The 11,383-nt window shown below is 44.9% G+C and overlaps 1 long non-coding RNA gene across 2 annotated transcripts in view; it reads right to left on the bottom strand.

Moving 5' to 3' along the window:
• The window catches only part of LOC102479932 (uncharacterized), a 13,251-nt gene extending 2,276 nt beyond the window's left edge, over nt 1–10,975 (bottom strand). The window contains exons 1-2 of one of the 2 annotated variants that reach the window (XR_336377.2): nt 10,527–10,975; nt 2,308–2,558 (exon numbers count right to left, since the gene is read on the bottom strand). This is a non-coding gene — a long non-coding RNA (uncharacterized LOC102479932). Of the gene's footprint in view, nt 1–2,307; nt 2,559–3,149; nt 3,209–10,526 lie in introns of those variants that run through there. The other variant, XR_001371335.2, reaches the window with a different exon arrangement.
• Between the last annotated feature and the right edge of the window lie 408 nt (nt 10,976–11,383).

Below are 11,383 nucleotides of genomic sequence, written 5' to 3'. Positions count from 1 at the left end.
CTTGGTGCGCGCGTGTGTGTGTGTGTGTGTGTGTGTGTGTGTGTGTGTTTGTGTGTGTGTTTGTGTGTGTGTGCGTGTGTGTGTGTGAATGAACTGCAGAGAGGTAATTTGCCATGAAGGTCAGATGCCTAGAGAGCTGTGATGGAAATCGTTCTTCTAATTTATGATTTGTGGATTTTTCTGCTTTCATTCTGCCGGAGTTCGTAAGCCAAAGTTTTCATTTCATTTTCTGGGCTGGTGTTACTTTCTCTTCTCCTCTGGTCTCCTTTTCTTCTGTGTCGTGTTGTGTACATGCCTATAGTGGGGTAAAGTGTTTGATTCATATGAATTTGACTCCCACAGTAGCAAGCGAGGTAGAGCGTACCCACCTAACTAGCAGGTGAGATAGCTGAAGTGCAAAGAGGTTAAATGCATGTACCACGAACAAAGGGCTCTTAAGTACGGAAGCCTAGACGGAAACCTCGATTCCAATAACACATTTCCGAACCCAGGTCTCCAGCGACCACAGTCCACATAGTCCACGTACAACTTCAGCTTGATTTAGCAGACTCCCGTCTGTTCTTGGCAGTGACTGCAACTTAGAAATCAGGTCCTGGTACATAGCTGACCTTTTGTAATTTAGATAATTAATGACTTCAAAGTGTTGTAAATAAAAGCACTCAAGCATTTCAACAAAGTTGCAAAATGTCCTAGTGTAAGTTTGATGGAATGAAATTCTTTTAATAAAGCGAAAAGAATTGGGTCGCTTTGTTAGAAAAATGGAATCATTAGTGCTTCTACACACTTTGTAGACAACGTTTTATGTTTTACTTGAAGATTTGTGCCACAGGGCACATGTGCTTGCCAGAGAGAGACAGACAGTGAGATTCCGGGAAAGTGAGAAGTTGTCCCCCGGTGGGGTGGCCACACCACAGTCCCCTCTGCCTTCTCCTCCTGGGATCCTGGGCACACAAGTGCTCAGATGATTTCAAGTTTCCTGGTCCAGGACTCAAACCACAGTCAGCCTTGTGGAATTCCAGTACCTTAACCACCACAGCATCTGCCGGCCCCACGCAGATGGCTTCTTAAGAAGGCACAGTGGTTGAAAGCTTCGTATCGCTTCTCTGAATAATCCTCATTTCTCTACCCAGAGGTTATGAAGTACTTAGCGGGAAGGAGGTTCATTTGAGAGGGCTGTTCATTCTCAGGCACTGCCTCGGTGGCACTTTGCCCTACTCGACTGCGACCAAGGGTTCAACCTCCTCGTCAGCTCCATGGAAAGGCTTGCCCTTCTAAGGAGGGTGGGTGGGTGCTAGGTCCACCTCTGCGCCTCCCCCAGCCAGGACGCCTTGGAGAGAGCTGTCTCCCTGCAGCTCGCTTTTTTAAAAGTATAGAAACTTCTATATGGAATGTCGTATTGGACACTCTGTTGTACCTGTGTCACCTTCACACCAGTAATCATTTATGGTTTTAGTTACAACCTTTCACTCATTACTTCCATGTGTGTGCTGATCGTCCAACCACAAACACCTCTGATACGGTATTTATGTATTTATCTGTACATTCAGAAGTGTATGTGCTTATGCATATATGTATGTAACTACATACTTACAAGCACTTAGATAGACACACATGCACACGCACACACACACACACACACAGTACAAAGGCAGATAGATTTGTCTGGAAAAGGAAGTCTTCATGGGTAATTATACTCGTGTACCATCTATACAGAAATTTACTTCAAACATTTCTAAGCGTTCACCTGGAGGATACTATGATAACAATACCCAGTCTTTAATTTTACAAAGATTCATTGAATGGCTAGATTATCTTTATTTTTCTTTATCTAATTTTTAATTTAATAATCATGATGAAATTTAAAAAGTACGTGGACTTCAGAAAGTCCCTTTTTACCTCTTTTCTCCATTCCAGAGCTTCTCCAGAATATCAGTGTTTTCTTTTTGAAATGTATGCTTTAGCTGTTTTTTAAAAAAATGTGTTTATATATTGCCTGTATATAGTTCCATGGACTAGTAGCTTTGTCTAAGTGTGTGTGTATTTTTTATAGCAGTGCTCTTTTTCTGTTTTATTTTGTAATTTCGTATTTACACTCAGTTCCTGTCCTTCTTTGTGGGGCACACCACACAGGTTTTCAGAGCACACATGCGTACAGAAGGTGACAGTGGGCATGTATTTCTGCAACTTTTCTTGTGAGTTCCGTGTCCTGCAGGCTGGCTACACCAGGGCACACATATGTACTTATGGTATTAATTTTAAAAGCTGCACATTACCCAGTAGACTTAGAATAGAACCGGCAGCCCTTACCTGAGGGGTGCATGGAAGTTGCCAGCTCCCTTCATCCGGCTCCTCACTGTGTGTCCTGTCTCTGGAGCAGGCTGAGGTCAGTCTCGCCTCCGTCTGCGTGAATGCTGGCTCTGCTCCTTGGGGTCTCTTCTCCCTTCTGTTTTCCTCTTGGGGTTGTGGGCATGCACGCATACATACCGACACCCATTGTGTTTCTCCAGCCACTGGGTCCGCCAATATAATTGTAGAGTCGGCCGTGTGAAATCAGCCCCCTTGATGGAAGGGAAGAATGGGGGGGGGAGCAAAACATTTAATGGACACAAAACCAGAAAATTATCTGTTGATGATAATGTGTATGGTAATATCTTTGAATGGACTGATAGAAATGTATTCATGTTGGGCAGATTCATTCTGTATGCTATAAAGATGTAGAGTGTAAAAAATAATAATAAATAGAATTAAATTTTTAAAATGACAGAAATCAGCCCCCTTAACCACTGTGCCACTTGCTAGTCCCTACACATTCCATTTATTTAAAAAAGATTTTTGCCATAGGGTGAGTGTGCTCACCAGAGAGACAGAGACAGAAGGAAAGTGAGAAATCATCCCCCAGGGGGATGTCCCCGCCACAATCTCTTCTCCTCTATTCTTCTCCTGGGATTCTGGACACACATGCACACACACCCAGCATGATTTTCAAACCACCACATCTGGGACTCAAACCACAGTTAGCCATGTTGGAATCCAGTGCCTTAACCACCATGCCACTTGCTGGGTCCACAGTTCAAATTTCACTAGAGAAGAAACAATAGCTCTGCAAGAAGCTGGTACCAGTTTACAACCTCCAGTATGGCGATACCTACCTCTTCACGTCTCTGCCAACACTGTATGTGCAATAACCTCTTCAAGTTTCTCTTTTTCTTATGTAAGAGAGACTGAGACAGATGTAGAGAGACTCGGACACCCTCCACAGGGTCTGCACATGACAGTCTCCCCTGAGCTTCCGCCAGCCCTGGAGTACGGCATGCTGTGCTCAGGGCCACCTGTGGGCATGGCCTCAGGGCCTGCCCATGTCGATGAGACCCCAGGTCTTGTGTCTCTGCTGCACCACTGCCAGCCCCGAGGAGGAGCTAGGTAATCTGTGTCTATCTGTTGGGAAAAACTGAAGTGGCTTTTTTTTTTTTTTTTTCAAAAGAAAAAGCGAAAGTATGATGAGTAGGCGACTCTCAGTCTCCGCCTTGGAAGTTACTTTAAATGTTCCATCACTCTTCGTGATTTGTAAGCCGACTTGATGGAAAAGCCCAGGACGTGGCTGAGTCATAGAGGAGATGGCATCCTTCTCTTGTGTCTAGTTTTGGCTTTCGCCAGTACATATATAAAAAAACAGTTGGTTTTTGTTTTTCCAAGAAGGGGAATATTTTCCATCTCTTCTATTGTTTTGGAACTTTTTAATGTTTCTGATTTATTTTGTTGCAATTCTGATATGTCTTCCTAGATGTATTGTAATTACTTACTGTTTATCTAGGTTTTCACATTTATTATATAGAGCTTTTCATGGTGTCCTATCTGGCTTTAAAGAGAGATTTTTGCTATAGAGCATGTGCACTTGCTGGAGAGACAGAGACAGAGAGATAGAAAGTGAGAAATCACCCCCCAGGGGGGATAGTTGTTCTGCAATTCCTTCTCCTCCATTCTCCTCTTAGGTTTTGGGTATGCGTGCACATGCGCCCGCCATGAGTTTTAAGCCACTGGGTCCGGGACTCGAACTATGGTCAGCCATGTGTAAGTCCAGTGATGTAACCACTACACCATCTGCCAGTTCCATATCATTTTATTAAATACATCCCTTCTTTATTTTTAATAACGTCCCCGTTTTTTACTCCTTATTTGTATCTCCTCCCCCCCTTGCTTTTTCCAGTTTGCCTTGCCAAAACATCTGGGTTTCATGTAAATAGTCCTATTTTTAAGTGTTGGCGAATAATTGGATAAAAAGCAATATTGGCTTGACCAGGCAAGGACACTGCACTGGCCAGATCTGAACTGATTACGAGTGAGAACTGCTCCCTTTCTAGTCTTCTAGTGAGAAACGTTCATTTTTAACTGATGTTACACTTGAATTTCACTTTCGTTGATAAAATATCCAGTAGTTAGACTCTTCCTCGAAGAGCTAGACTCTTAGGGCACCTAAGTTTCCTTTTTATTTCCTTTCCTTGACCTTTTTCATGTTGCTTGCACCCACGATTTAAACTCTAAATTGTGACTGCAGTTCTTAAAAATGACAGTGCCCACTTATTTGCATGTACCCATGTATTTTACTGTTTTCTTTGGTCACTACTAAGCCTATGCTTGCTCTTCTTGTTATACTCACGTTTCATTGTATTTAGTGTTTCCTATGGCGATTCTTGTAAATAATGTCTGAGTGATAAGCTTAGAAGTTCACGTACTTGAAAATGTCTTCTTCTTTTAAATATGCCTTATAGCTCTGATGTATAAAAACGTAAGTTTAAAGTACTGTATTTCATAACTTAAAAGACACAGTTCTGGGCCAGCACATGGCATGGTAACTGAGGTGTTGGATCTTACATAACCGCTTCCATGGTTTGAGTTCCAGACCAGCAGCTGGAAAAACACACTGGGTGTGTGAGCATGCGTGGCCGAAATCCTGAGAGGAGAGTGAAGGACACAGGGTCGTGGCATGGCCAACCTGCCTGGGGGGTGACTTCCCACTTTGCCTCTCCCTGTCTCTCTTAATCTGGTGAGTGCATGTACCTTGTGGCAAAAACCTAAACTGAAAATAGAAAAAAGATACCAGTTCTGCTTTCCTCTTGTATCAGATATTATGGAAAATTAATTCTGGTATTAACCTGTGTCTGCTTATTTCTGGTCGTGAAGGCTAATTCTTTTCATTTAGGGTTGAGAAGTGTTCTGATATAATTTATGGAAGCATTTCCTCCATCTGCTGCGTTCGTTTCCTGTTCCAAGAACTATTATTGCATAAATGCTTAAATATGTGAGTGCGTATTGTGTATACCCTCAAGGTGTTCATGCTTTCTTCCACGCCCTGCCTCCCCTTCCTCGTGGCCTGTGGTGCACACACACCCGAGCTCCTGGGCAGCCTCTGGGACCCAGCTTTCAGCCTGCTCTCCTCCCAAACCCTGTAACCCTCTGGAAGCTCTTTGCCTTTTTTTTTTTTTTTTTTTTTAAAGGCTTATGTATTATGGTATTGAAATATTTCTCATCATTCCTTGTTCACTCAGGTCATCCTTCGTTTTTCACACATCTCATGTATTCCTTTGCTTCCTAATACATTCCCGTCATTTGTGTAGGTTTGGAGTGGAGCGGGAGACCACTGACTTCCTGTTCTGTTGTCACGGTCCCTGGTCTGTCTTGGGTTAGGTTGCTGTAGAGCGGGTACACTCGCGGGAGGGACAGAGACAGACAGACGGAACTTCTGTAAGAACTTCACTGTCATAAACATAATTACACATTAGAGATAGGGAGATTGAAGACTCTTTACTGAAATTAAGAGAAAATCTTCATTATTTCTCCTTCTTCATTTACTTGTGAACCTTCCCAGTCACGAAAGTTTTCACACCTTTTAACCTTCAAAGGCTGTAAGCAATTTGATCTTAAAATTGCTGTAGAAGAGGGACCAGCAGATGGTATGGTGGCTAAGGCGCTGGACTCCCACATGGCCCACTGAGGTTCGAGTCTTGAACTTGGCAGCTTGCTTTCTCTCTCTTTCTCTCTCTGGCCAAATTAAAATGATGATGATGAATGAAATAAAGTAAAATAATTATTTGAAAAAGTTTCTACAGAGAGTATTTTGCTAGACTGAAATTATGCATTTAAGTTAATTTCCATTTTCTTAGGAGATGATTTCACAGAACCCAAAATGTACTCCCGGAAAAGCTCTCTCTTCTGAATCTTCTTTAGAATTCCAAGGCGTGGGTACTTTTTGAGAAACTAGGTCTTGCGGAGGAACACATGGCGTCTCACGAGCAGCAGAGGTAGGAGGGTCCCGGCGGTGTCGGCCGTGGGGCTGGAGCCGCAGGCTTTCGGCCACTCGGTGGAAGTCAGTGGAAGCTGGGATAAGTCCTTGGCTTGATCTTGTCGCAGCTGGCTGAGCGATACCCACTGACTTACACAGCGGCTGTGGGTGCGGTGTCGTAAGGCATTAGGAGCACAATACATCACAGAGACTCCCCGCAGCCGGTTTTCTGGGATGAGAAGTAATGTTTCACTCAGCCAGTTGCTTGTTGCAATTCCAACAGACGTGAGGCCATTTGATTTTTATTTCCCTTTTTACCTCTCTCTCCAAGTTCTCCGAAATGAGATTTACAGTGACTTCAGTTATGGTAAGGGATCATAAATTTCAGCAGCCCTGAGAGGGGCAGGATAGTCAAGGATACCTGGCTATCAATGTAGGTTTTCAGTGTAAGAAAAATAAAACCGAATTATGAATTTTAGAGCGCCAGTCATGAAACGCAGCGCATTTCTCTGCTCTAAGTTTACGTTACCGGCGTCCAGTGTGTCCCGACTGTGGCTTCGACCCTGCAGCTACCATTTCTTTCTTTTTTTTTGGAGAGGTTTTTGCTATAGGGCGCATGCGCTCGCCAGACAGAGAGAGAGAGAGAGAGAGAGAGAGAGAGAGAGAGAGAGACAGAAAGCGAGAAATCACCCCCCCCCAGGGGGGATGGCCATGCCGCAGTCCCTTCTCCTCCATTCTCCTCTCGGGATCTTGGGCACGCACACATGCGCCTGGCGTGAGTTTAAGCCACCGGGTCCGGGACTCGAACCGCAGTCGACTACGTGGGAGTTCAGCGACATAGCCATTACGCCAACTGCTGGCCATTTCTTACATTTTATAATATTTGATGGATGCGAAGAGAACGAGATGATGGTAAACTGCTTCTTAGTAGTGAGCATATTCAATGTGTGGTGAAGATAAAGTGACCCTAGAAAACTTTTAGTGCCTCCAGAGGCAGTGTTTGGTTATTTCTTAAGCATGGATAATAAGTATTTAATAGTGTTAGGATGCATGTGATTTAGAGAAACAGGAAAAGCGAGCAGGACTGTAACTACAGAAGCCCGGCCCCACACACCTGAATACAGGTAGAACGCCTACCCTGGCAACCAGGGGCATGCGAGTGCATGCCGCAGAGCCCAACAGGATGGGGACATGGGGAAAGGGGATCGCAGCTGACCACCCCCCACCGGGAGTGCCTTCTCCCTCCACCTGCCTCGCTCTGGCAAGCGCATGCACCCTTTGGCAATTAAAAAGTAAACAAAAATAAAGAGGAAAAGCTAATATGGTAAAACTGCTGTTTTCGAACTTCAAGAATAAGCTGCTGCTACTTTATGTTTCTACAGCTGTAAGGTTTTTAGGGCATTTCTGTGTAAGTTTTATTTTTCCTAACAGCTTATAACGTCACTGGGAAGGGTTTTCCTTTTGCTTCCCTCCTGTAGGAGCAATTCTAGCACTGTGCACAGTGCAGGTGAAGCCAGTGCTTGGTCGCTTCAGAGGCATTGCCTACCCTGGACGCATGGGCGTGCCTTCCTTTGAGTTGGAAATGGACTGACCCAAATCCATGCATTCCACAGATTTATGCCATAATGAGTCTTGTTATGGAATCAGGAGAATTGGGCTTGTTTAGTTATTCTTTTTTTTATGGTGTAGCTTCAGTGGTTCAGAGCAGTTTGGAAAAGGACATTCACAATTATGAAAAGTTTTAACTTCATAAAAAGTTTCAAGGAAATAAATAGGCTTTTGTGGCCCAGCTGGTGGCATGGTAGTTATGACAATTTGATCGCATATGGCCTACCGTGTGGTTTGAGTCCCTGACCCGGCGACTTGAAAAACGTGCTGGGTGTGTGTGTGCGTGCGTGCCCAGAATTCTGATAGCGGAGTGAGGAGTAGAGATTGTGGTGTGGCCACCCCTTCGAGGGGGTGATTTCTCACTTTCTCTCTCTCTATCCTCTTCTCTCTCTCTCCAGAGAGTATATGTGCCCTGTAGGAAACTAAAAAAAGGACATATGCTTTTGTAACATTGATGTATGTGTGATATAATATAAACTAGACCCTGTCAGGCCTGTGCCGACGAATGCATAGTTATGGGAACAAGATGTGCACACGCGTGGTCAGTGTGGGGCCCCAGGTCACGTGTGCAGTTCAGGAGCACCAGGTGGGAAGAAATCCCTGACCTGACGAAGATCACAGTCTGATTTCTATTCAGCGATGAGTTTGTTGCAGTGAATCTGAATGGATTTTGTGATTATTTATTTTCTCAGCACGCCTTACTAGCCATCTAAAACCGGGTCTTTGCCAACTAGGAGAACCCAGTCAGTTGTTTCCTTATCAAAGAAGCAAGAGAGGGAGAACAGAGGCTTCTGTGATTACAAGAAAATTGAACACACACACAGACACGCACACAGACACACACACACACACACGAGGGAGAAGGCTTCTCAAAGTTTGTGGAAAAAAGTGTTATGAAAAAACCATGCATGGATTTCACAATTTTTTGCACCAAAATAAACTTGTATTTTAATTTGATTTTTTTTTTCCAGAAAATGTTTGCAGTACCTTCATAGATGCAAAGATTTCTTTTCATGGAAAACCGACCCTGCAGAGTTTTGGCAAAGTGCTGTTAGCCTGGCGACACTAACTCCATGGCAGCAGGGCCCTCCAGACAAGCTCCGGGGTCAGCTCCGGAGTGGGCCAGGGGCTGGCGCCACGTCGATGGCACAGGGTGCTCAGAGGCAGCCGTGGGTCCTTTCCTGAAGGGAGTCTAGTTTGCAGCCTGAGTGCCCTTGTCTAGAACCAGTGCAGTGGAGCTTGAACTGACTGTGTTACTGATCCGAGACCTCGGGGGAGGATAATGTGGAAGGGAGTGAGGCCAGGCTGGGGCTCAGAGGGACCTGGGTTCCCAGCCCAGTGGCTATAGTTCAATGTGAGGAATCTGCCTGAGCCACTCTGTCGCCATAGCAACACAGGGACCACTTGTGCAGATCTTGGCCGGCTCTGCCAATCAGCTCCAGCTCTGAGCCGTCCAACTCATTACGAGGAAGCCAGATGCCGCGTACTCGGATGCACACTCCAAGCACGCGTGTGCCGAGCAGGGGAGCCGTCCTCTGAAAGCCATCTTCCTCTCAGTAGTACATGTGCTTAATGATTTCAGAAGAGTTCTTTCACTTTGTGTCAAAGTACAGTTCATTCAGCCGATTTTGACTCACACTGCTAACTCATTGATAAGAAATTTTTCTTTTTTTGCCATTTTGGGTATCACACTCAGTGTGTTGTATTTTTGTTGGCAGTGCACTGACACATGAGTGTGTGTGTGTGTGTGTGGTGTCGTCTGTGTATTGTGTATGTGCTCTCCAGTGGATTCTGACTGTCTTGAGGGTAGGAACTGGGGGATGTGTATCTTGTATCCTTTGTTCCCGCCTCCGGACCTGGTGCTTAGCTATACAGTCCATAAACCGATTTGCCTGCACCAATAGAGTCAGGATGGTTACATCTCATGAATGACAGGACCTTTCCTGACCATGTCACTGGGCAGTGGGCTGGGTGCTGGTCCTTCTGAAGAAGGAAATGTTACGGAGTGAGTGCTCGGCAGGTCTTGCAGCAGCTGTCAGTCTGACCGTGCGGTCTGTAAGCAAAAGCCCTGGAAGGCGGTTTTCATAAGGGGAGCAGCAACAGCTCCCACGCGTGCTTTCCCGGGTTCGACTGTGGTTTGCTAAGGGGACGGAGGCGTTCCCTAGACATCGTCGTAAGGAACAAAACGAGCTTTTAAATGGTTCTTTCTGTAGAATTTATCAGATAATAATTTATCAGGCAATGGTGATAACATCTTGGTTTTAAACATCAACTATAGCAGATTACTGGTTTGAAATGAAGAGGCGTTCAGGCGTTCTGAAGACACTGGACAGACATTAGTGTATCTTGAAAGGCAGGGAAAAGAAATGCAATAGCTCAAATTCTTCTACTTTTTTTTTTTTTTTTGAGACTCACAATAAGTCTGCCAGTTATATAACCTAGTTATTAATCAGGCTTTAGGTGACCTACCAAAGGTCTCGTCTGTACTATCTGTGCTTCTTTCTATCATGCTGTCTTACTATAATTAAACGGTATGCAGATGATCAAGAACTTGGCAAAGGAAGTGAACACTCCAAAATTCTAAACACAGTTATTTCTATAAGAAAGCCAACTGTTCTGTTAAAAATCTGGGCGGACTGACCTAGATCCCCATACCGAAGGTTTCCGAGACGCGTGCAGCCATGTAAATCCCTGAGATGTGGGTTATTTAAGCAGATGGTCACGGACACAGTGAGCTCCACGTGTAGGTTGGCAGGGACCGGGACCAGAAAGGAAGCAGGCTGGGGAGGAAGCAGCCTCGCTGTGGGCCTCGCGGAATGTTAATGAAAACACGGAATGAAATTCAGAGTGCATGGATACACGTCTTTAGAATATTAATCGAATGCTCGCATTGGTCGAGTCGTTGCTATGACACCGGTGAGGAAGGCTGGGGGTCTTGGATTCTTTGTGAGATTTTGTGGAGATTTTGGGTGTGGGTTGGCCTGAGTCCACTTACACTCAGATGCGGTCTGGAAGGAGAAAGCCAGGCAGGGCCGAGGTTTCTGCTGTGTCGTTGATGTTGGCAAATTTAGGTGTGGGGAAATCAACATTCCAAAGCCAAGGCACTAGTTCGATAGGTATCAAGAGGCAGTCAAAGCAGAGGCATTGGTGGCTTCCAGATCCGTCCATCTAGGAATCCAAAAATCTCTGATGTTGACAAGCTGGGCAGCTGTGTGGTCTTGTTCTGGGCCCTTCCTTGGGGACTTAGCCTAAAGACTGCTTCTCCAGTCCTGCCAATGCTTTTTTGCAAACTGCAGTTCCCGCTATCATTTTGTACAATAACTAGAATAATTTTTCTTTCTTGCAACCCAGCTTTAGCTGCTAAGATACATAGACTAAAATAAGGCTGTTCCTTCTGCACCTCCCTGCCCCACTCTGTGTTAAATCTCATATGATCCTGGCTTTTGTGCTGAATGAAATCACATACATTGGGGCCGGCAGGTGGCATGGTGGTTAAGG

The sequence above is a fragment of the Tupaia chinensis genome, unplaced genomic scaffold (assembly GCF_000334495.1).
Source record: "Tupaia chinensis unplaced genomic scaffold, TupChi_1.0 Scaffold138235_1, whole genome shotgun sequence".
NCBI classification, from domain to species: domain Eukaryota; kingdom Metazoa; phylum Chordata; class Mammalia; order Scandentia; family Tupaiidae; genus Tupaia; species Tupaia belangeri.
The sequence above is the reverse complement of the archived record's forward strand: the minus strand, read 5'-3'. Positions and strand labels throughout refer to the sequence as shown.